Genomic DNA, 25,830 nt, shown 5'->3' on the forward strand with positions numbered 1-25,830 from the left:
GACACATTTTAATCAAGTTCCTAACTGGTATTGAAACTGGGAAAGTGAATTATTTGGCCACCTCAAGTAATCTGTAGGGCATGTCAGTGCTTAACACCAAAAATGAGGCCAGCTGGTTATCCAAAGACTGTCTTGGGCTTTGCATTATGCTGATGTAATTCCTTCCAGAAATATTGTCTGGCATGAATATTTGTGATCAACAGACTAAGAAATCACAAAACTTGCTTGACATCAGTTTTTGTGAAGTAGATCTACATTAATCCAATAAATACTTACGAGTCCTTTCTAGGGCCAGGAGCTACTCCAGCCACTGAGGTAGACAGTCTTTACACCATGGCAGAATTACACACGCTCTCCTTTACACTCTGCTTCCTAGCCCTGGAGTTGGCCAGCCCCTTGCATTCATCATTTTCTCTCTGCTGAGGATGACCCAGAAGCAATGCCGAGTGCAAGCCAACTTTCTGAGAGCTCCTCAGAGCCAAATGTTTTCTAAACACCCCCAAAGGCTACTTATGCACATGTTGGTTCATGGAAACTACACTAATGAAAAAGTTCCTTTTCTAGGAAAAACCAATTATCTTGTGCTAAACATGTTGTGATTTTTTTTTAAGCCTGCTCTTTTACCAACAAGCTATTGTCTTTACTTATCTACGCATCAAACAAAGAAATATTTATTGAAATCAATATGGCACGAGTATTGTATTAGATGTCTATGAAGAATACAAAAGATTCTGGTATTTTACATTGGAAGCAACCAAAACTTTTGAAAACTTACACTCCTCCAGGCACTGCTAGGTACATCTCATCAGAGTTCCTCAGGGATCCCTAATTCACCTAAAGCAATTAGATAATAATTGTAATCTCAAATTGTATATTACTGACCATAAATCCTATATGAATAGAAACAAGGGACTAACAGAGTGTACTAATCAGGGAAAGCTTTGTGGAGGAGGCGAATTTGATCTGGGCTCCAGGAGGAAAGGATTTCTATAAGGAGAGAGAAACAAAGTCCAAAGAAAATGATCACAGCTACTGAGAAGCAATAGTATGGATAAATCAGTAAATACCTATAAGCAGGAGTAAAAAAAAAAAAGTCACCCATCCTCCTGAGTTTGGGTCAGCAGCATTGAATAAGTGTATGTGGGAGGGGTTATGAGCAGTCTTGTGTACTTTACCTTAGGGTATGTCTGACCTTATGTAATCTACTACATGTGTATGACTGAGAGATAAAGAGAAAGACTATTTGATCCATTCATAATGTATCATAACAGAATTACTTTATGGAATAATACCATCTCTAATTGCAATACCATGCTTATTATATACATTATAAAGAAATACTCCTAAAATTCTCATCTCATAATTAGAATTATATCTTGCAAAAAGCTTATCTCCCTTTTGAGTAGACAGCTTTAGGAGCAAATGAATAGTTTGTCTATTAATTAAATGTGTTAATCTTTTACATTACATTATCTTGATAGGACAAGTTTGGAGAGGAGACTGTAGAATGCTCTCATATATGGACAAATCTAAATTAATTGCCACCTCACAGGAAACAGATCTAGGCATTGTTACGGACAGCACAATAAAGATATTTGCTGAATGCATGGCAGTGGTCAAAAAGTGTATAAATTAGACTATATTAAGAAATTAATAGATAACATGAAAAACGCTGTAACATAAGCCAAGGGGCATCTTTACTTTAATGTACAATGCATTCAGCTCATGTCACTTTATCTCCAAAATACAAATACCTTTGGAGGTAAACAGGAAATACAAAGGTCCAGTGAAGGGCAGTAAGATCACTAAAGGTCTATGCCAAGTGGCAGGAGTAAGGAGAATGTCCACACAATAAAAAATGAAAACTACTTAAAAAAAAAAAATACCTATTTCATCTAAGGAGGTGAAAGGGACAGAATTCATGACTTCACACTAATCATGAGAAGAAATCATAGACATGAAATCATCACAGGGGAAACATGAGGTAGAAAAACCAACAAGATGCATGTGCTGTGCATTTGTGCTTGAGTCAGTCCAAAATCCCTTCTTTACTAAACACGGATCCCAGATCCTTCAAACCCCTCAGTGGGGGTTCCAGTATGTCTGCCCTGGGAAGAAAGGGAAAAGATGGGGTGCCTGGGTGGCTCAGTGGGTTAAAGCCTCTGCCTTCGGCTCAGGTCATTATCTCAGGGTCCTGGGATTGAGCCCCACATTGGGCTCTCTGCTCAGCAGGGAGCCTGCTTCCCCCTCTCTCTCTGCCTGCTTCTCTGCCTACTTGTGATCTCTATCTGTCAAATAAATAAATAAAATATTTTTTTAAAAAGTGGGGGGAAGGTCATAGGGAAGTCACCACTGAAAATACTAAGGCCACGATCACTAGTTTGCTCACTAGTTTTTTTTTAAAGCTTTCTGACGGTTCACGATTCACAAAGGAAAAGGTACAAATACTACAAAGCCTGTATTAACTGAGCTAAGACCCAGCAGCCTGAGAGCACAGGATAATGAAGAGAACGGACTCTGAACTGACATGGCTCTGGTTCAAAGAGCTTAGACACATGTAAGCTATGTGAGCCTGGGCAAGTTACCTAACCTTTCTGTGTTTTCATTTCTTCATCATTGAAGTAAGCATGGTAATAACAGTCCTTATCTATAATGTTGTCGGGAGGACTTAAATACATATGAGGAATTTACAACTATACTTAGAAGGTAGTATTGGCCATCAGCCATGTAATCATTGTTCATGAGCTTAAAACACAAGTTTTATGGACAGCTTCCAAAGGGCAGGCACCATTAATCCTCACAGTTCCCTACTGACGCTATGATACCTTCATTTTGCAGCTAAGGAAACAAGCACAGAAGGGGTAAGGAACTGGTTCAAGGTCACATGGCTAGTAAGCGACAAATCCTGGATATGAACCCAGGCAGTCCTCCAGGGTCTGAGCATTTAATCTTCAAACTTTACCCACGGCTTGCAGTTACTAGGTCCCATCCCCTATCATCAAAAAGAGACTAGTTGCTCTGTGTTTTTGTTTTGTTTTGCTTTAGTTTGTTTTTCTGCTGCCTGGGATGGAAGAGGGAAGGTAACATGTGGGACAGAAGCTCCTAAAGGGCAAGGCCCTCACTTGCTTTATTGACAGCTATATTCCCCCAACAGAACCTGACACATAGTAGGTACTCAAAATGCTGTGTTAAATGCAAATGATGAATCAATGTGTGCCCAGAGGAGTGTATGACACCTATGAATACGAATCATCATGCAAGACAAAAATGTGTTTTTGTTGGGGAGGTGAAAAGTTGAAAACACCTATTTCTGGAGGGTCTTTGAATTGTTCTGAGTTAGGAAAAGTAGTCGTAGCCAGAAAAGAGAGATGATGAGTAGATGACCCCTAAAACTTCCAGCACGAATCAGATTGTGTATGTCAGCTTTCTTGAAGCTTGCAGGAAAGACTGAAATGAAATATCTGCTCTGTATCAGACACTCAGTACTAAGCTATTTTGGATAGTGTTTACACTGAATTTAGGGAGCCCAGGGGACAGCCCAGGTGGGCACTGGTGTCAGATGAGGGGCATCAGGGTAGGGCTGAGGAACAGTAAAGAACAGCAGTGGTGGCAGGGGCCTCCAGAATTTCCCCATAGGAAACACTGAGGGGTAGCATACTTAGGTGATGTCGGAAAATATGCCTCCAGTTTGCATAAGACTTCAGTTTTTTTCTTAAGCTGTGCATTGATCCGAAATGGGCTTGCAGATAGATATTAACGTAGAAGGAACCTATGGCTGTTCTTCCCTACTCCAAGTATCCCCTAGTTCTGTTCTTAAAAAGCAGATTCTGGACTACCATAGAGACTTAGTCTTCTACAGGGGGGAAAAAAATGGCATCAGGTTAAGGGACGGCTTGGCAAAAAAACAGTGAGAGTAGCATCTGAGGGGAGGCCAGATGAAAATTCAACATGATACCATGTCTAGGAGACATATCTGGACCTGCCATTGCTACCATAATCTAAACGAGTAACCCTCTCATCATGGCCACCATTGGCTGAGTATTGGAAGCCTCAAGCTCTTCCTATGTGGTTGACATGAGCTATACTAGCTGGGTCCTGCTCTACGTGGCTATTTGAGAAGGACTTCTGGAGTCACTGACCTGCAGAGGAGTCACCCTGTCTGCAGAAGGTCTGACTATGAATGCCAGCTGGGAAAACAAGTGCTGACATTGGGTAAAGAGATTTTCAGAGATTGGTCTAACTCAACTTTTCACTAGCATGCTTGTCCCTCTCCTAATCCCATTTGGCCTTTCATCTTCTATGAAAGAACACTGTCAGAATAGGGAAAAACCAACATTTATTAAGGCTGTACTATGAGTAAAAGTTTTATACAAGTGTAAAAAGAACTCTATAAAGAAATATTATTATCCTATTTTTATAATTGAGGATCAGAGATACTATAAAATTTGCCCACAGTCACAAACTTGAAAGTAACAAACCTGAATTCAAACACTGTCCAGATGAACTCAAAGCTCTTTCTACTATACTGTGTCCCCTCCAAGTACAGATCATGCTTATAGGTTCGTCAGCCAGCACCTACAGCATCTGTATTATTCAAGGTCCCACAGATAGGACACTCACAACAGGATGATGTGAAAAGAGTTTATTCAACAAAGCGGCTCTTTACAAAGTATGGATATATGAGGATCATAAGGGATAGCATAATAACCTACAGTTAACTGTGGCAACTAAGCTATTAGTATCCCTAAGCTCAAGGAGAGGAGGGGAGGGTATGATCACCAGAATATTCAAAAGGAGGAAGATATATATAGTTAGTCCCAGGGGTTAAGCATCTCATGAGATGCAATGACCTTCAGTCCAGGGCACTCTCAGTCTAAAGAGGTCTTATAGTAAATGTAAATATATCCCAAGCTCACCTTCCTTCCTCTCTCACATCTTGTTCTAGGTGGCCATTAGTCAGTCCAACCAGAAGCCAAAAGTAACCCTGTTGAGATAACCCAGGTAAGTCAGCATCTCAGCACAGAGAAGAGGGAAAAGGAGAATGAAGAGGGGATAGCGGAATAAATTGGAGGCATCAATTAAGCAAATTAAACAAATGTACTGTTTAAAAAAATAATAACAAAAGAATAAAATCAGGAAAGACATGCCTTGCCTTCTTCCTAGTTTTCCCTAAAACACCTGACCACCAAGATCACTGGATATGCTGGTTTCCAAGCTGCTTGGACACCAATGCAGTTGCCTATGAAATACAGAATCTACACAATTTAGCAAGTGTTTTTGCAGCATGTGTAAAAGATAGGTTCCAGTTCAAGACCGTCATGATCCAAGGGTGACAAGGTCACAATTAGAGGGGGTGAAGAGATAAAAGGTAAAGGAGAGAAAGCACAGGGGGTGTGGATGTTGCCCAATAACTGCTCCCACATATGTTCACGCTCAGCTTCCACTCCGTGGTGGGTGCTCCAGCCCAGGAAATAGCAATCTCAAGCATGTGTGAAAGATGATGCTCCTAAGCAAGGAAGAAAATAGCCCTGGGCTGACACTCGAAAATGTCAAGATAGATTCAAATTGTTAACCTTTTTACTTGTACATTTTAAAGGAAAGTGTTTTTGTCAAGCCATTTAAATGCTATCTACCTGCTTCCTTGAAAATGCATTCTAAAAATTCATCATGTCTCCGCTAAAAAAGCTTTTTCTCTTGTGATCTCAAATTTGTTGTCCTTTTCTAAGTGCCTCTTGTTCTTTTCTTTCTGGGATGAGAAAAATAGCCAGCATAGTTGGCCAACTTTTGTACCTTTGTCATCTTTTTCTTTTGGCACTTCATTCACCAAGAGTTTTAGCAAACATCTAGTAGACATGACAAAAACAATCACGTTGTACTTTATAAAATTCTTATATTTCATCTTGATTTATATTTGCAACAAACCTCATGAAATCAGCTTGGAGAATATTAACATTCCCCCTCTTACATACACAGAAACTGAGCCCTGAAAAGAGTTAACTTCTCTTTTGTGACAGGACACAGAACAGCCCACAGTGACCTCCAAGGCTCTATATGACCTGGCTGGACCTCCCTTTCCAGCCCCATCTCACACACCCCCCATGGGGCACTCTGCTAAGCCATTATACTCTTGTCTCATTTGGTCCCCAATTACCTGCAAGTACGTATATTGTCCCTAGGTTTGCAAATGAAAAAACTGAGCCAAGGGGAGATTATATAAGCAGAACAGTTCTCACAGGGAGCAAGTAGAGAACAATGTCTGCAGGCTATGCTTTTTCCAACCATATTATGCTACACCTAAGCACACTTTGACTTCATACCCCCACATAGAAAGAGAGAAGAGGAAGCTACAAGGGTATGGTGTGAGTTCAGTATAAGAAAAAAGTCTTCCCTCGGTGAGAGCTGTTCTAGACTAGAAGGAGCTGCCTACAGAAATAAAAAAAAAAAAAATAGGCCACCAGGTTGAGTGGTGAGCAAGTTGGGGTTGGGACTCATACCAGGAAGACAGTCAAATGGGAAGATGGGCATATCAGGAAACTGATTACATACAAAGGAAACAAGCAAACACATAAACATATTGAGGATAGTGGAGCCAAGTTTTTCAACATCAGAGAAATGAGTTACAAATATGCACTGGGAGAAAGCTGGAAGGAATCCTGTGGTTTTGAGCATACCTGGCACGTGGATCTTAATTTTTAAATATCATTCTCCACTAAAAGGAACCAGAGTTCTTTGTACTATTTTTGTCATATTTCTGTATGAAAATATTTATAAAGAGTACACAAAAATAAAAATACAAAAGGTAACAAGTTTCATTCTCGGTGGGTATGCAAGCATAAGGTAAGGCCAATGTTTCTCAAACTTTAAAACAGATACAGCTCACTTGGGAATCTTGTTAAAATGAAAACTCCGATCCAAGAGGTCTGAGGTCAGTCTAAGAGTCTACATTTCTAACAAGCTCCCAAGTGATGTCCTGGTCCACAGGCCAAACTCTGAATAACAAGGACATGAAACAACCACATGATAGCTAATAACAACCTAATTACCATTTAGGAAGCAGTACTGTCAGGAATTGTACTGGGTTTTTAATGTGCACCACCTTTAATCCTTATTCACAATTGATAGGTATGGACTGGAAGGTACTGGAAACACAAAAAACTTGCCCAAGCCAGAGCAATCAGAGTAACAGCATGCATTGGGTCTGGGAGTCAGAGAGATCTGGAATATAATTCCACATCAACTACTTACTCAATGTCCAGCCCTGGCAAGTTATTTAATCTTTCCGTGCTTCACTTTTTGCCAATCAGACTGCTATGAGAAAGAAATGAAATAGTGACTATAATCACTTAATGCAGGGCCTAAAATATATAGCAAGTGTTCCCAAGTGGGGCTCATGCTCCAAAGGAGGTGCCCTTCCCACCACACTGCAATGAATACTGATTCCATTAGATAATCTTTAAGATTCCTCTCTCCCAACCAGGAAGTTTTCATCACAGAATGACGGAGTTTTGTATGATGTACACCCAGAGGAAAAATCCCAAAGAATAATTAGGTACCCAGACTAGCCAAGGAGAAGAAAAAGCCTTTTCGGATAAAAGAAAGAGCATCAGCCAAGGCATGTTGCCTGAAATTAGGCAGACAGGTATATTTGGTGGTGAGGAGACTAGTCCGGTTAGAGCAAAAGAACCACGTCGTTCAAAGGAAGCCAGCAATGTGTGTGAGATGCTAAGTCTGGGGCAGCCCGTTGCTACAGTGCTTTAGAGGCGAGTCTGCCAGAGTTTAGCTTGCTTTCTTCTGTAGGTGGCCCAGACAGTTTTGTTGCAAGACAAATCTCTTCTTATTGAACAAATCCTCTTAAACTGTCTGAACATCAACAGACTGCAGCTTTGAAATCCAGATTACAAATTGTAGCACTCATTGGGCGTATCTTTGATGACTGAATTAATCTGTGAGCACAGTTTCCTTGTACAAACAATGCGATGTGGCTAACATAAGGAATCTCAGTAACCAGGAAAAGGCTAGTTCATTAAACACACCTGAACCATTTGAGTTGCTCAACTTCCGAAGTCTTCAACTTTATGGGTTTTAACTGTCCTCTTACCTACTTCACAACAGAATCTGTTCTCTTTCAAGGCATCCATGTTCATTCTTATACCCCTCAGAATCAAGTGATTTATTGTCCACTGTGATGGATATGTACATCCCTTATATATTGCTCTTTGAGTAAAACACTTCCCATCCCACTCATATTTCTTCAAGATTATTTAATTTCTACATTCCATCATTTCACTTTGGAAAATCTTACTATCACCTACTCAGATTTAAATTTCTGCCATCCTTTACAAATTACATCTCCCCACCTGCTCTCCTTGGATGTAAATTGGCTGAACATCGAGAGAAAAATCATTCTTTGTTTCTCTGGTTCATCCTTCAGTGAACATACCCCAAGAACACTTGCTCCTAAACTATTTCTGTTTGCCAACCAGCAGCCAGCCAGCAACCCACCCACCCACCTGATGGTTGGGGAAAGATGACAGAAGGGAGAGGAAAAGAAACTGGGGAGGGAAGAGAGAGAATCCAATGACCAATATCTTGGCCCTCTTCCAACCTGGATAATTAGTCTGCCTCTATTTCGAACATGTTTCCCATTTGCAGCATGTATGCGTGTGTGAGTATATGTTCTGAGGGGGAAGGGAACTCCGTGACAAATTATTTTCTTTTCTGTTTCTTCTCAGCCATGGTCCATTAGAAATAACCTTAAAATTATAAATATAATCCTGGGGAGAGAAGCAAATGTCTCAGGGTTCGACCTCAAAAGCGCTCAGAGATAGGTAGCCATGCAGAATTTCTAAAGGTCTTTGGAAGCTTTTGCCATTTCAGAAAGCAGCCTGTAAAAGCACAGGAAAGAAATGTTAAAATAAACAACCCCTATTAGCAGGAACAATGTGAGAAGGCAAGGAAGAGGCTTTGCCCCCTACTGATGGCTTCTGACTGACTCATCCATGTTTTGTCCTTGGCCTGTCCCTGCTTTGCTCTTATAAAAGCTATCTCTCCAGGTGACATCAGGGGCACAGATGGGACTTGGGAGGATGGAAACATGAATTCTTGTAGCACAGCCAGCTCCCTCTCTTAGAAAGATTGGGCTTTAGCCATTTGATAAAGATTGAAGATTTCATTCGAGAGGAAGGGAAGAATTAAGTCTTAATACACAGCCAAACAGCTGAGAATACTTTCTTAAGCAAGCGCTTCTGGAAGGCATCCACCACAAACACCTAAGGACAGAAAAGTACCAACAGGTATTCTCTCAAGGGCCATGGGAGAAGCTTAAATAGTTCTCTACATGATGGGTGCTTAAATTATGGGTGCTACATTGAACTCTGAAGAAAATTTGTGTTCTGCATACATTTATTCATATGAAATACTCATTTTAATATATAAATATAATGCTTTTCATAAGGAATAACATGGAGGATATTGGGAGATGGAGAGGAGAAGTGAGTTGGGGGAAATCAGAGGGGGAGAAAAATCATGAGAGACTGCGGACGCTGAGAAACAAACTGAGGGTTTTGGAGGGAAGGGGGTAGGGGGTTTAGGTGAGCCTGGTGGTGGGTATTATGGAGGGCACATATTGCATGGAGCACTGAGAATGGTGCATAAATTCAAAATGGATAAAAGACCTCAACATGAGAGAGGAATCCATCAGAATCCTAGAGGAGAATATAGGCAGTAACCTCTTCGATATCAGCCACAGCAACTTCTTTCAAGATATGTCTCCAAAGGCAAAGGAAACAAAAGTGAAAATGAACCTTTGGGACTTCATCAAAATCAAAAGCTTCTGCACAGCAAAGGAAACAGTCAACAAAACAAAGAGGCAACCCATGGAATGGGAGAAGATATTTGCAAACGACAGTACAGACAAAAGATTGATATCCAGTATCTATAAAGAACTCCTCAAACTCAACACACACAAAACAGACAGTCATATCAAAAAAATGGGCAGAAGATATGAACAGACACTTCTCCAATGAAGACATACAAATGGCTATCAGACACATGAAAAAATGTTCATCATCACTACCCATCAGGGAGATTCAAATTAAAACCACATTGAGATACCACCTTACACCACTTAGAATGGCCAAAATTAGCAAGACAGGAAACAACATGTGTTGGAGGGGATGTGGAGGAAGGGGAACCCTCTTACACTGTTGGTGGGCATGCAAGTTGGTGCAGCCACTTTGGAGAACAGTGTGGAGATTCCTCAAGAAATTCAAAATAGAGCTTCCCTATGACCCTGCAATTGCACTACTGGGTATTTACCCCAAAGATACAGATGGAGTGAAAAGAAGGGCCATCTGTACCCCAATGTTTATAGCAGCAATGGCCACAGTCGCCAAACTGTGGAAAGAACCAAGATGCCCTTCAACGGACGAATGGATAAGGAAGATGTGGTCCGTATACACTATGGAGTATTATGCCTCCATCAGAAAGGATGAATACCCAACTTTTGTAGCAACATGGACAGGACTGGAAGAGATTATGCTGAGTGAAATAAGTCAAGCAGAGAGAGTCAATTATCATATGGTTTCACTTATTTGTGGAGCATAACAAATAGCATGGAGGAGAAGGGGAGTTAGGAGAAGGGAGTTGAGGGAAATCGGAAGGGGAGGTGAACGATGAGAGACTATGGACTCTGAAAAACAATCTGAAGGGTTTGAAGGGGAAGGGGGTGGGAGGTTGGGGAAACCAGGTGGTGGGTATTGGAGAGGGCACGGATTGCATGGAGCACTGGGTGTGGTGCAAAAACAATGAATACTGTTACGCTGAAAATAAATTTAAAAATTTTTTTAAAAATTAAAAAAAAAGAAAAGAAATAAAATGAAAAAAATTTTAAAAAGAACAAAAAGAAACACAGTGAAGCAAAATGTAGCAACATATGTGCATTTATGTATGGTTAACATCTATACATATAATAAAATTATTTTTCCATTAAAAAAATATATATAATGCTTTAAATCAGTTACCTGTTAGTAAAATTGATGGCCCACTTAAAGTCTAGCCTAACAGATGACTTCAGCTTTCAAAACTCTTTTCTCAGCTCTGAATTAAAACCAAACAAAGTAAAACCAACAGCCCATTCAGAGACTCATTTGCCTTCCTGCCTCTTCTCTGTATTTTCCCTCCTGCAAAGTGATGAAATTCGCCATGCCAAAGCTGATGGATCACAGGGCATTAGGAAGACTGAGGCAAAGAGAAGCCTCATTCACTCTCCCAGAATTTTATCACTTGATGTGTAAAAGGGGAAAGAATCATGAGATAGCTGCACATGGAACAGAGATGATCTTCTCTTACAGGAACAGTGGCTCCTCTTGGGCTCCCAGAAATGTACCAAAAGTATGGAGACAAAAAGGATACAGGCAGCAGATATAGATATAAGTGGTCCATATACACAATGGAATATTATACCTCCATCAGAAAGGATGAATACCCAATTTTTGTATCAACATGGATGGGACTGGAAGAGATTATGCTGAGTGAAATAAGTCAAGCAGAGAAAGTCAATTATCATATGGTTTCACTTACTTGTGGAGCATAAGGAATAACACGGAGGATGTTGGGAGAAGGAGAGAAGAAGTGAGCTGGGGGAAATCAGAGGGGGAGAAGAATCATGAAAGACTGTGGACTCTGAGAAACAAACCGAGGGTTCGGCAAGGGAGGGGGATGGGGGGATGGGTGAGCCTGGTGGTGGGTATTAAGGAGGGCACGTATTACATGAAGCACCGGGTGTGGTGCGTAAATAATGAATCTTGGAACACTGATAAAATAAAATAAAATTTTTAAAAAGAACTTAAAAAACAAGTTAGTGGGAAAAAGAAAATTAGAAGGAATAAGACTTGGGTGCCTGAGTGGCTCAATTGATTAAGCATCTGACTTGATTTTGGCTCAGGTCATGATCTCAAGGTTATGAGCGCAAGCCCTGAGGCCAGAACCTGCTGAGATCCTCTCTCTTCCTCTGCCCCTCTACCCCCATCCCACCCCACACTGGTGCATGCCTATACTCTCTCTCTCTCTCTAAAATATATAATAATTAAAATAAGAAGGAATAGACTTGATTGCTATCTAAGGGATCTTTCTGTCTACCTCCAGCCAAGGGCTAGAGTAGAGTAAGCTGATAAAACCCCATGTAGGTTTAGGTGTTTCCTGAGCAGAGGCAATCTGTAAGTCCCTTCCAAATGAAACCCTCTTCCCAAACCATCACCTACTCCAAAATCAGGTCTCTACTATTAAACCATAGTGGAGTTGAAAGGCCATGTTTAGGCAAAGAAAACTAAAGTAGTAGCCTGAACCCCCCTCCAAAAGCCTCCAGGACTCAAAAATAACATGGGGCAGAGATGTTAGAACAACACAATTACATATGTCCCATATATATAAATTTGTCTGATGTCCCCTAGCATGCTCTCAGTAATGCTACTAAATCATATAGAGGACACACAAGAGCTGTTGCAGCCCAGGTAGTGGAGATATGGCAAGAAATGAGCTGTAGTAAGGGACTGCCATAGTATTGAATAATCAGGAATTAGAATTAATGACACAAGTAAATCAAGAATCTAATTAAGTAAATCAATGATATCACAGTTGAGCACTATGGAACATTCTGCCAGTAGTCTGATATCTTTACAACATCAAATACATTCTTTATTTTTTTTAAGATTTTATTTATTTGTCAGAGAGAGAGAGAGAGCACAAGCATGGGGAGGTGAAGGCAGAGGGAGAAGCAGGCTCCCCACTGACCAAGGAGTCCACCCTAGGACCCTGAGACCATGTCCTGAGCCAAAGGCAGACACTTAACCAACTGAGCCACCCAAGTGTCGCACAACATCAAATACATTCTAAAGGTGTACCTTCAGTGCCGTGTTATATTAAAGGTCATTTTCATTCACCCTCAGAGAGATTGGATTGTATTACATAAAGGGTTCTGAAACATTTCTACTTATTTTCATGCATGATTATTTGTTATTTTGGGAAACACTTATCTATCCAAATATTTCCATTTCTTCTTAGCAAGTTTTTCATGTTAAGAAATACCCATTTGTTTAGGAAGCTTTTATTAACCAACTACTGTAAGCTAAGCACTGTTTTAGGGTGAAGAATTTAGTGCCAGTGTCTAGCATCATGCTTGTTACATAGGAGACACTTGATATTAACTGAGTAATTACATAAGATACAGTAAGATATATCCTTAAAAAACATGATAGTTCCTCAATGTTTTCCATGCCCCCAAGAAAAATTCAGCAATACTTAAGAATTGGTCAGTTGGCCTGGGGAGATCAATCAGTAGGCAAGAATGCAAAATGATCTGCAAGGACCCGGAGACCAGAAATGATAGTGTTGTAGATAATTCAGCAGCAGATAAACCTAGAAAGAGACTGACAAGGAACAAATATACAAGGTACAAGAGTATCAGACACCAACACAGAAATGAGAAAGACCAAGAATGAGAAGTAAAGGCTGCCTCCCATCAACAAGTGGACCACACATGCACTCTCCAGAACTGAGACATTTCTGAAGCAATTAAAAAAAAGAAGAGGTGGTGGGGAGGGAAGTTCTTGAATTGACTAAATTTTATCCAAAAGGGACTAAGGGAAACATACTTGAGTCTACCAAGTTTTAGTTATGATTGAATTTTCTGCTATTAAGGAAACAGAGAAGCTTAAAAGATAAGCTTAGTACAGTTATTAGAAGAACAAAGAAAGTTTCATATTTGCATATTTGACCATAAAATTATCTACTACATACAGATGAAAGAACTAGGATTTTCTTAGCACATACACTTGGAAAGGAACAGAGCAGTTTCCAGGCCCAAGCTATGTAGCTCCAGCAATGATGATTGTTTCTACCACACCACCCAATGTCTCTAAAGACTGGTCTGAAGTGTGTCAAAGTATTTTTTTTAATGTCTTATATTTTCAAATCTTAAAAAAAAAAAGTAGCAGAATGTTTACTGATGCTAAACCTTATAATGCCTGTACTACACTGTTCTCCCAATTGATAGCATTATTTAATTATCCAACCTCAATAATCTGATGTGAATCTGAAAGGTTTCATTCAGCTCAATAGGTATGTATTTAATAGCTGACATCTATGACCACTAGCCCTGTGTGCCAGATGCTTTACATATGCTGTCAAGTTCCAGCCTTCTCAAACTGTGGTCTTCAAACCTGTAGCATCCCCTGAGAACTTACTGGAAATGTACTCTGTAGACAGACCCTGACCTACTAAGTCAGAATACACATATTCACATGGTTCCCTGGTAATCTGTATACACTTTTACACTTGAAATCTTTTCCCCTCTGTATTCTCCACACCTAGAACAGTCTCTGACACCTAGTCATTGCCTAGTTAATTTTGCTTACTGAAAAAAAGAAAAATGAAGAGAGAATGTGTGAAGCCATAATACTGGAAGAGTGGTCAGCACAGTTGTCAAACTTTCCAAAGATGGCTGAGGGAGTGCAAGTGTAGAGTAAAATGTGAAGCACGTGTTAACTGAAGCCAAAAAAGAAATGAGAGTCTGTCTTGGGGTGGTGGTGGGGGGTTAGCAAATAATGCTGATAATCCCAAAGAACATAAAAACAGTCACATAACCCCTAAAAGGTGCCTAAGGCTATTAAGTTATAGACCTGATGCTGGGCTTTGCAGCACCTTTGTTACTGGACCAGGTTTCTCTTGTCAAATTCTTAGAGCAAATAAGGAAGGTGTTTGAGTGATCACCATCTATAGTAACACAGATAGAAGATGCAAGAGGAAATTACTCACACTCAGAAGTGCACTGTCATTTTACTAAAAGAAAGATCTGTGCTCGCCTCATCCCCAAAGTGAGTTATAAATTCCCAAAACCATGGACAGGAAGAGCACTGACAGATTTAGAAAACCCAGATTAAACTCCAACTCTTCACTCCACTTGCTTCAGGACTCCAGGAAAGTTGGTTAAAGAAGTTTCTTCATTCCTCAGGTACGTAGCCTCAGGTATGGCTACTCAGGTCCATAGAGATTATATAATTTGCCTGAGGTTATACATCTGGTGACTAAATTTGAATACTACTCATCTGTGTGACTAAAAAAAATCTATGCTGCACGTTGTTATGATTTTTTAATCAACTCTACTGAGATGGTGACTACACAGACAACAGCCAGACCATTGGTAAAAACAGAATTCAAACCCACAACTTCTGCAGCAACCAGCCCAAGAAATCAAACCACAATCTCTGTAGCAATCTGCCCGCAAGAGCCAAGACTTCCATCAACAACTGACAGTTTCCCTAATTTTTGCCCCACTTCCAAGTTGGAACTAACCAGAAAAAGCCAGTTACATTCTACCAACCAATAACATAGTTTGTGGTACATCTAGATGTTTCACCTCCAGCTTCCCTAAGACAATAGTCTCTAATCAGGGCAGCTAAAACCTGCTTTCTTTACTGTAAAGCTTTCCCACTCCTCTGCCTGCCAGAGTTCTATCAAATACAAGTGATGGTGCTGACTCCTTTGCTATAGCATAAAAAAAATACCTTTGGCTGTTCTCATTTGCATGCTCTTCATTTACATGTGAAGGAAGTTAAACCCCAGAACCTACCAGAACGCTAGGCAAACAACAGGTGCCCAATAAATGTTCTGAGGCACTGAGCTAGGCTGAATCTATAACAGAGCAATAATAATAGGTAATCATAACTACCTCACAGTGTTACTATAAGGTTTAAATTATATCAAGTAAAAAACATTTTAAAAACTGTACTGGGCTCTGGAATCTTAAGGTCTTATTAAGTTAAAAACAATATATAATCAAAACCACATAAGGGTAGTAGTATAATGTTGGTTTTTTCTGGGGATTCTTTTTTTTATTTTTATCTAAATTCTTATTAGTTAACATACAGTGTAATATCAGTTTCAGGGGTAAAATATAATGATTCAACACTTCCATACAACACCCTGTGCTCATGATGAGTGCACTCCTTAATCCTTATCACCTATTTCCCTCATCTTTCCCATTCACCTCCTCTCAGGTAACTATCAATTTGTTCTCTATAGATAAAAATCTGTGTCTTGGTTTGCCTCTCTCTCTCTTTTTTCCCCCTTTACTCATTTGTTTTAGTTTATTAAATGTCACATATGAGTGAAATATGGTATTTATCCTTCTCTCATTTTGCTTAGCATGAACCCTATAGCTCCATTCATGTCATTGTACATGGCAAGACTTCACTCTTCTTGATGGCTGAGTAATATTCCATTATCTATACCATCTCTTCTTTACTCATTCATCAGTTGATAGACATAGGGCTGGTTCCATAATTTGGCTATTGTAGATAATGTTGCTTTAAACATCAAGTGTATATATCTCTTTCAAATAGTAATTTTGTATTCTTTGGATAAATACCTAGTAGTATAATTGCTGGATCATAGAGTAGGTCTATTTTTAGCTTTTTGAGGAACCTCCATATTGTTTTCCAGAATGGTGGCAACAGAGCAGTACAAGAGCATTCCCCTTTTTCCACATTCTCACCAACACATGTTGTTTCTTGTTTTGTTGGTTTTAGCCATTCTGACAGCTGTGAGGTCATATCTCATTGTAGTTTGGATTTGTACTTCCCTTATGATCAATGATGTTGAGCATCTTTTCATGTGTCTGTTGGCCATCTGTATGTCTTCTTTGGAAAAATGTCTCTTCATGTCTTCTGCCCATTTTTTAATCGGATTGCTTTTTGGGTGTTGAGTTTTATAAGTTCTTTAGGTATTTTGGATAGGAACCCTTTATCAGATAATATGAGATTTTTGGAATTATTTTCTGCTTTTTAATTATGTGAATTCAATAGCCAAACAGATAGAATCTCTTTCTAGATTCTTTCAAAACAGTCATAACTAATTAAGTCTGAGCTGGAGAAATTCTCAAATTCCTAAACCTTCTCTCCCTGCTTTGATCAAGGTCTCACTATACATTCTCAATTCAGTTCCTCTGGCTAAAATCACACATCTTTAAACATGACTTCCAGAGAAGAAAATGTATGCCAGAGAAAAAAAGATTAAAGATTGCAGAGAGCAAGCAATCCAGATTCTACTTTGGTGTCACCTGCCTCCTAGCATTTCTCCTAACCTTTTGGGTTCTTGTATCAAATAGATCTCATCTACCCTGTTCAATGCTCCCCTCATTTCCTGACTCACCTGAACTCAAATGGCCCCTGTATGGCCCTAGAGCTTCTGCCTGGGTCTGCCAACCTGTTCTCACCCTGAATATCCAACTTCTTCTTACCTGCTGGAACTGGAGTGCCTGATCTAGTTTCCAGACTCCATCTTCCAAGAACTGGGACTTTCTTGTTAATGTGGATTTCATCCTCAAGCAAAGCAGGGGATTGAGACTAACTTTCAGGCCATCCAGAGAGAACCTTCCTCTGTAACATTTTCTGGGTGAAGTTATCATACACCAGGATCTGTTCCTAAGTTTTATAGATCAGAACCTCAACAGTCGTCTCTCAAGAGATGACCAGTCATTTTAGGATAGCTTGTACCATACTAAGAAGAAAGTAATATATAAAGTAGAATATCTGCTATTTATTTATTGAGCCAGTCAGTGAGCTAAGAGCTTTGTGGACAGCTTCAGTCTTCACAGCAGAGAAAATAAATGCAATTTAGCCCCATCTACAGGTAAGGCTATTCAGGTCCACAGAGACCCTGCTCAAGTTTACACAAGATAACTTGCCCAAAGTTATACATCTGGCAAGTTTTGAAGCTCATCTACCTGATACCGAAATCCATGCTCTCAAGCACTGTGCTATATGTCTTCATTCTGTGTGTCTTCATTTTCAGTAAGAATATAATTAGTAATCAATTGGGCCTTGGGATAGCAAGAAAAGTGAATTTGATCCCTGTAGGAAAGCTACACAGAAAGCCAAACTGTAATTTAGAATTGACTTGACAAGCTTGAAAACTGAGAAAGGGAAGTGAGTTGGGTATTACAAATGGTTAAATAACTGTGAGCTACTTGAGGGCAAGGAATTGGGCTTTTATCTAGCATTGTATTCTGGTAGATCATCTAGCATTGTATTCTGGTAGATTGATGCTCAATAACTATGGCTCAATAAATGATGGGATTCACCATAATACTTTAATGCACTCATTCTTACCATAGAAATATGTCTTGGGTGGCAGATACTGGTGATTATTCTCAGTCAGTTTTGAACAGGAAATTGATGGCACCCATGCAAATTAGGAGGATTTAAAGAGGGTTTAACAGAAACACTATTTACAAAAGTATGGGCATGGAATAGGCAAAGTGTGTGTTATCCTGAGGCTGTTACAATTCCATAAGCCTAAGAGATGGAGAAGGGAATGGCCACTGGCACCCAGAAAAGAAGCTTATATAGAGAAACTTTGAAGTTTCTCTATATAGATTTTTTTTAAGATTTTATTTATTTATTTGACAGACAGAGATCACAAGTAGGCAGAGAGGCAGGCAGAGAGATGAGGAAGCAGGCTCCCTACTGAGCAGAGAGCCCGATGTGGGGCTCGATCCCAGGACCCTGAGATCATGACCTGAGATGAAGGCAGAGGCTTTAACCCACTGAGCCACCCAGGTGCCTCTCTATATAGATTTTGAAGACCTATGATCTTTGGTAAAGAGCACAGATAATCCTTCAAGGAGAGAGCTAAGGAAATATACCCTAACCTCCCCTCCTCATTCCAACCTCCTGCCTGGCCTTCCATTGGCTAAACCAAGCTGAAAGCCAAAACCCCAGGAACTCAAGGATGCAATCCATACAGGTCAGTTTCCAGGGCAGAAGGGATGGAGAAGGTTGAAGAGTGGATCTAGGGGGAGAATACTGCTGCACAACTGCATACTTAATATCCACTTCCCATGCTTTTTCCTTTTTAATAGCTCCCCATAACACCATTTTGGTCAATGATACATGAGCCAAAGTCTGCTTGAAAGTTTTGAAAAATTTATCCTTTCTAAATAAAGATGCCATTCCTTCTTTCTTATGCCTTCTGCCTTCTTCTTACCTGAATGCAGACAAGAGAATAGAAGATGAACAGCCATCTTACTACCATGAGTCAGGCATGGGAATGACAGCCAAGGATGGTGGAGTGGAAACAGACTGGTGGTAGCAGCCCAGATGATCTATCACCAGACTTAATCCAAGAAGAAAATAAACACCCTCAATCATGTTAATAATGGGAGTAAGAGTCCTGTTTTATGCAGTCATACTTTATCTTCAATTGATATACCCCAAGCACCCAGATAGGAGCACAGTCAGGTTAAGTCATCTTCTCCCCTGGATAGTACTGGATGCCTACACACAAATGTTGCATCTCTAAACTTTTGTCTTTCCATGCTGATCTTTGCTCTTCCACCCTCACTGGCATCCTATCAATTAAGCTATGATCAGGTTTTGATGGGCTGGTAGTCACTGTTTCTTTAGAGTGAATTACATGGCTCTGTTCTCATCTGTTATATTCTGACTTCATTAATCAAACTCTCAAAGTTCCAGGAATGACTTCCTATCACCGCCTACAATCAAGCCATCTAGGGATGGATAACAGACGATCTATTGCCAAAATAACAGCTAACATTTGTGGAACATTTACTATGTGCCAGGCACTGTGGCACATTTCATTCTTTTATTCCTATCTGTATTTTTAATCTCCTTTTATAAATCAGAAAATTGAGGCTCTGAGAGATTACATTTCTTGGCCAAGTTTACCCAGTTAGCAAGAGTAGCAGCCAGTATTCTAACATTGGTGGTCTAATTTCAGAATCAGTATTCTTGTAGAGCAATGTATTACAGTAGTTAGGAGTGTTTTCTGCAGGCAGCAACCTCTTCCACCTCAGCCACGGCAATTTCTTCTAGAGACATCACCAAAGGCAAGGGAAGCAAGGGCAAAAATGAACTATTGGGACCTTCATCAAGATCAAAAGCTTTTGCACAGCAAAGGAAACAGTCAACAAAACCAAAGACAACCTACAGAGTGGAAGAAGATATTTGCAAATAACATATCAGATAAAGGGCAAGTATCCAAAATCTATAAAGAACTTATCAAACTCAACACTCACAGAACAAATAATCCAATCAACAGATGGGCAGAAGACAGAAGACATGAACAGACATTTCTGCAAAGAAGATATCAAAATGGCCAACAGACACATGAAAAAGTGCTCAACATCACTCGCCATCAGGAAAATACAAATCAAAACCACAGTGAGATACCACCTCACACAGTCAGAAGGGCTCAAATTAACCAGTCAGGAAATGACAGGTGTTGGTGAGGATGCAGAGAAAAGGGAACCCTCCTACACTGTTGATGGGAATGCACTGGTGCAGCCACTCTGGGAAACAGTATGGAGGTTCCTCAAAAAGTTGAAAATAGAAATACCCTACAACCCAGCAATTGCACTACTGGGTATTTACTCCAAAGATACAAATGCAGTGATCCAAATGGGCACATGCACCCCAATGTTTACAGCAGCAATGTCCATAATAGCCAAATTATGGAAAGAGCCTAGATTTCCATCAACAGATGAATGGATAAAGAAGATATGGTATATATACACAATGGAATATTATGCAACCATCAAAACCCCCGGAAATCTTGCCATTTGCAATGATGTGGATGGAACTAGAGGCTACTATGCTAAGGGAAATAAGTCAGTCAGAGAAAGACAATTATCATGTGATATCTCTGATATGAGAAATTTGAGAAACAAGACAGAGGATCATAGGGGAAGTGATGGAAAAATGAAACAAGACGAAACCAGAAATTGAAACAAACCATAAGAGACTCTTAATCTCAGGAAACAAACTGAGGTTGCAGGGGGAGAGGGGTGGGAGGGTTGGGGTGGCTGGATAATGGACATTGGGGAGGATAAGTGCTATGGTGAGTGCTGTGAATTGTGTAAGACTGATGAATCACAGACCTGTACCCCTGAAACAAATAATATATTACATGTAAATTTAAAAAAAAAAAAAAGAATGTGTTCCCTGAAGTCAGACTACCTGAATCCTAAATCAAGAACTGTTATTTAGAAGCTATGTGATGTGGAGTTAAATTAACTTCTATATCCCTTGGTTTCCATACCTATGAAGTAAATACAATAATGCATTTCATGAGCATTAAATGAATCAATACACAGTGCTTAACCCAGCATCTGGCACAAAAACGGCAACTTGACAAATGCTAATTCTTATTATCCAACATACAAGCTATTTGGTGGCTCTGCTCAGACAAATAACAAGATGGCATCTCTTCAGAGCCAAAGTGGAATGAAGGAAGCACCAGACTCACTATGTGATCTAGGGAAGTCATTTACGATCTCTGACCCTCACTTTTTATTCTAAAATGGGAATAAAAATCCATACCTACCTCACAGAGTTTTATGAGTATCAAGCGAAATCACCTAGAGAAAGGACTCATAAACTATAAAGGACTGTATAAATCTAAATCAATTTCTTACCCACTGAACTAACCCAAGATAATAGGGCACTGACCAGTAGTGATGTCTCCTCTGCATAAAGTATGTTAGAATCACTTTATTAGTATTCTTTTGGAACAGCTATTCAAACCTTTAAACTAGTCCGACCTCCACTCAGTTGTTAGGCTCAAAACATATCTCAGAAATAATAGCAAGATCTTAACATTTCATGGATCTTTCATTCGTCCTCAGAACGCCCCCTTCAAAGTCAAAGTTTGAAAAGTCTTGGTTCCCAGTGCAGATAGTTCAATGTGTCAGTAATTTAGTCATTCCACTTATTGAACACTTTCTATAGGTCAGATCCTTACTTGTCATTCAAGAGTAAACAGTAAATCAGGAAGTGATTATGGACTCACAGCCTAATCATGGACATAAACATGAAGACATGTCATTTCAATACAATGTGCCCAGAAGGGAGACCCTACCAAAGAAGACTGAAGGCTTTCAGGGGAGGTGACATATGAGCTGGGTCTTGAAGAAGGACATGCAGAGGAAGGACAGGAAAAGGAGCAGGTAGCTCTTTAAGCTCACCTATACTGAGATGGCACAAGAAATCTATTATAGGAAGTTTAAGACTTTGCTGTAGCCACATGCCTCATTAGTCTGGCTTTTCTGATGGAGAGAAGGGCAGCAAGAGAAATCAGAACTTTGAGAGATATTAAATGAATCACTGTGTACCTCACAAGAAGCCATATTTGTAAAAAACAAGAAATTAAAAAACTCTTTAAAGGTCTTTAGAACTTGTTGCCCCAATGGTCAGGTATTTGTTATTAAATTTAAAGATGAGATTCCAGGATGAAAATTTCTCTGCAGAAACAAAGTGTCTTTTCTCAGATTATCCTGTTGCTCTTTCTAGCTGTAGGACCTTCTTAGGAGGGGCCTTCATCTGAAGGGCAACAGAGAAAGAAGAGATGCAGGCACCCAACGGCTTTAAGGGAAACTCATTCAGTTGGGTACAGGGTAGACCCAGGATTCAAAGGTGAGCTGGACACAGACTCTGCACTAAAGGAGATCACAACCTGGAATCCTGAACAATCTGGGGCTTCTGACCCATTGCTCCACCTAAAAATAGTCCTGGATTCTCCATCTCTAATAAAATCCAGAGCTAGGTTTCCCAAACACTAACACTAAGAGACAGTTAAAAGTGCCTAATCTGAGATTAGGATGATGCACTTTGATCCACTCACTCCATTTTACACTGGATATACATGTTTCAGCAGCACACTAAAAATACTTTTTCTAACAAAGAACTGTTTCCCAAAGTCTAACCATTTGGTAAGTGTCCTCCACGCCACTCCTAGCAGGCCCCTGGGCTATCCCAGGGCCCCAGAGAGCTGGTCCTCCTCATTTGCCACCCCAAGTCCATCTGGCCTTGATTAATCACTGCTCTCCCAAACAACACTGAGTTCATTCCCCTGTGTTATTTCTGTCTTTGAAGTCATCCTGCCTTTTAAAACTCAGCATTTTTGCCCATCTCTAGCCCTGTCCATCCAACACAAAATGAAGTTGGTATCTGGCAATTTGCCATTTATTTGATCTCTGTGGATAGCAAAACTAGGTCCTTTGATCCAGGAAACCAACTCTGCAGCATCAGCTATCCCATTTGACCTTACAATTGAAAACTATTAATTAACCACCAAATCTTCACTACATAATGGGGCTGATTATATGAGTGAGCAATTTCACTTGAGGCAAAGAAGGATTTTATTACATAGCATTTACATTTTTTAAATTCAGCACTTTGAGGACTATTATTCACATTTGGAAAATTATTATTTGCCTCATATAAGGTAAATTCTCTCTCTCTCTCTTTCTCTCTCTCTCATACACACACACACACACACACACACACACACACACACACACGCACACATGAATAATTGAGATAACCAAGGGAAAGTTTATATCAAAATCTCAAGGTAGGTATATGGCTCTAAAAAGCTTGAAGCAGGACAATGACATGGTCCAACTGGTGTTAAAAATGTGTTGCTTTTATTTAACCTTTATTGCCTTCCCAGAAGCCATATGTAACACTCTAAAAATCTATAATTCAGTAACTAAGCCAAAGAATGAACCATTCAAATTTAGCCCATCAAAAGATCCTATTTTTCTAAACTTGACATCAGAAACAAGAAAATCAGTACTTTCACTGGCCTCTAAATACTCCATACATATTCATTTTTCTCTTTCAGGTAGATTGTACACTTCATGAAAACAGAGATCTTACTGCCCTAATTTTTTAATTTAAATTCAATTAGCCAACATATAGTTATCTCCCAATATAGTAGGTGGTCATCAGTACCCTACAGTTGATTATTCATCATATTGACCTCTGTAACTTACAAATACCTCTCTTGCTACATCCACACCTCCCAAACTTGCTCACTCACTGAATAAGCATAGCACCTATCACATCCTAAGGCCTGAGCAACAGTTCTGGCAATGCAATGGCTCCTGCTTTCAAAGGACTTACTATGTAAGACAGTGGCTCTAACACTTCACTGGGCATCTACATCACTTCTGAGGAAGAGACTGAGAATTTGCATTTCTCACACAGGTCCAGGTGAAACAGATGCTGTACTCTGGGACCACCCTTTTAAGAACCATTGGTTCTTAAAAAACAGAACTACTATATGATGCAGAAATCCTACTTCTGGGTACATATCCAAAGGAAATGAAAACAGGATCTCAAAGAGATATCTGCAGTCCCATATTCTTTGCAGCATTATTCACAATAGCCAAGATATGGAAACCACCTAAGGGTCCATTAATGGATAAATGGATAATGATGTGGGGTGTGTGTATGTGTATATAAAATCATTCAGCCATGAGCAAAGAAAGATATCCTGTCATTTGCCACAACATGAATAGAACTTGAGGGCATTATGCTAAGTGAAGTAAGCCAGGGAGAGAAAAACAAATACTGTGTACTCTTAGTTATATGTAGGATCTAAAAAAAGCTGAACTCATAGAAACAGAGATTAGAATGGTGGTTACTAAGGGCTGTTAGGTGAGGGAAAAAGTGGGGAAAAATGTTGGTCAAAAAGTACAAATTAGAAGATGAATAAATTAAGGTAATCTAGTGTATACCATAGTGGTTACAGCTAATAATACCAATATTATATAGTTAACATTTGCTTAAAATGATCTTAAATTCCTCACCACAAAAAAGAAATGGTAATTATGTGTACAGATATTAGTTAACTCTATGGTAGTAATCATTTTGTAATATATATAATTGTATCAAATCAACATTGTATACCTTATATACAATGTCATAAATCAATCATATCTCAATAAAGATGGGGGGATAAAAGAACCACTGGTCCAGTGGAGTCCCAGAAATTCCTGAAAGAAACTGACAAACCAGATGAGCAGGATAAGAGCCCAACTATAAAGGACCCATGCCCCTACTCCTAATAACTTCTCAAGAAAGAACTCAACACATACTCACCTCTAAATAACTGTTACTAAAGTCTTAAAAACACTTCCCCTGCAAATATTTAAGCAAGCTAAGAATTCTGACCCCTTAAAACAAAATTTACTTTAAAAAACTTCTTAATGAAAATAGAATAGAATGTCTGAATCAGAACTGAAAAACCTATCTTACATTGGGGTATTTTTCTGTTCATTCATAAATGAACTTGCCAAATTGTACCGAATATGTTTTACAATACTTTTATAATTAGACACTTGCCTGAAAACATCTCCTAATAATCAAAATACCATTTCTCTCCTTAAAAATCCTATAAATTTACACCAAAGTTTGTGTAAATTGTTTATCTTTTCAATTTATTAATAATGATACAAAAAATACATGACTGCCTTCTCCGTATAAATAATTCAAACAATACAAAGTAAAGTCCTCTCTGAAAAGCCATCCTCCACCACCTCTGCCCCTCCCTGACTTGAAAGGAAGCAGTATCAGCTTGGTGCTTATCTTCTCAGTTATTATTTTTCTACACAACTTTACCCTGTCTACTGACAGAAACTTATAATTTTGTTTTTACTTCTAACATAAATATTATCATAAAATGTGTATTCTCCTTCAACTGGCCTTTGTCCCTTAATATATTATGGTATTCTTATGAAGTCATTACACACAGACATTCCTCATTATTTCTAATTTCTGTATAGTATTCCAGAGTATGGAAATACCATTATTTATCATTACTACCTCCTTTTTAACAGACATTAAATTGCTGTTAATCTTTTACTATTACTAACAATGCTGCTATGAACCTTTGGCATGCCCTGTTTTGAAAAGATTCAAGCATGATATTGCTGGGTCTAAGAATATATACATTACAACATGAAACAGA

The sequence above is a fragment of the Lontra canadensis genome, unplaced genomic scaffold, assembly GCF_010015895.1.
Source record: "Lontra canadensis isolate GAN:19392208 unplaced genomic scaffold, GSC_riverotter_1.0 scaffold1, whole genome shotgun sequence".
NCBI classification, from domain to species: Eukaryota; Metazoa; Chordata; class Mammalia; order Carnivora; family Mustelidae; genus Lontra; species Lontra canadensis.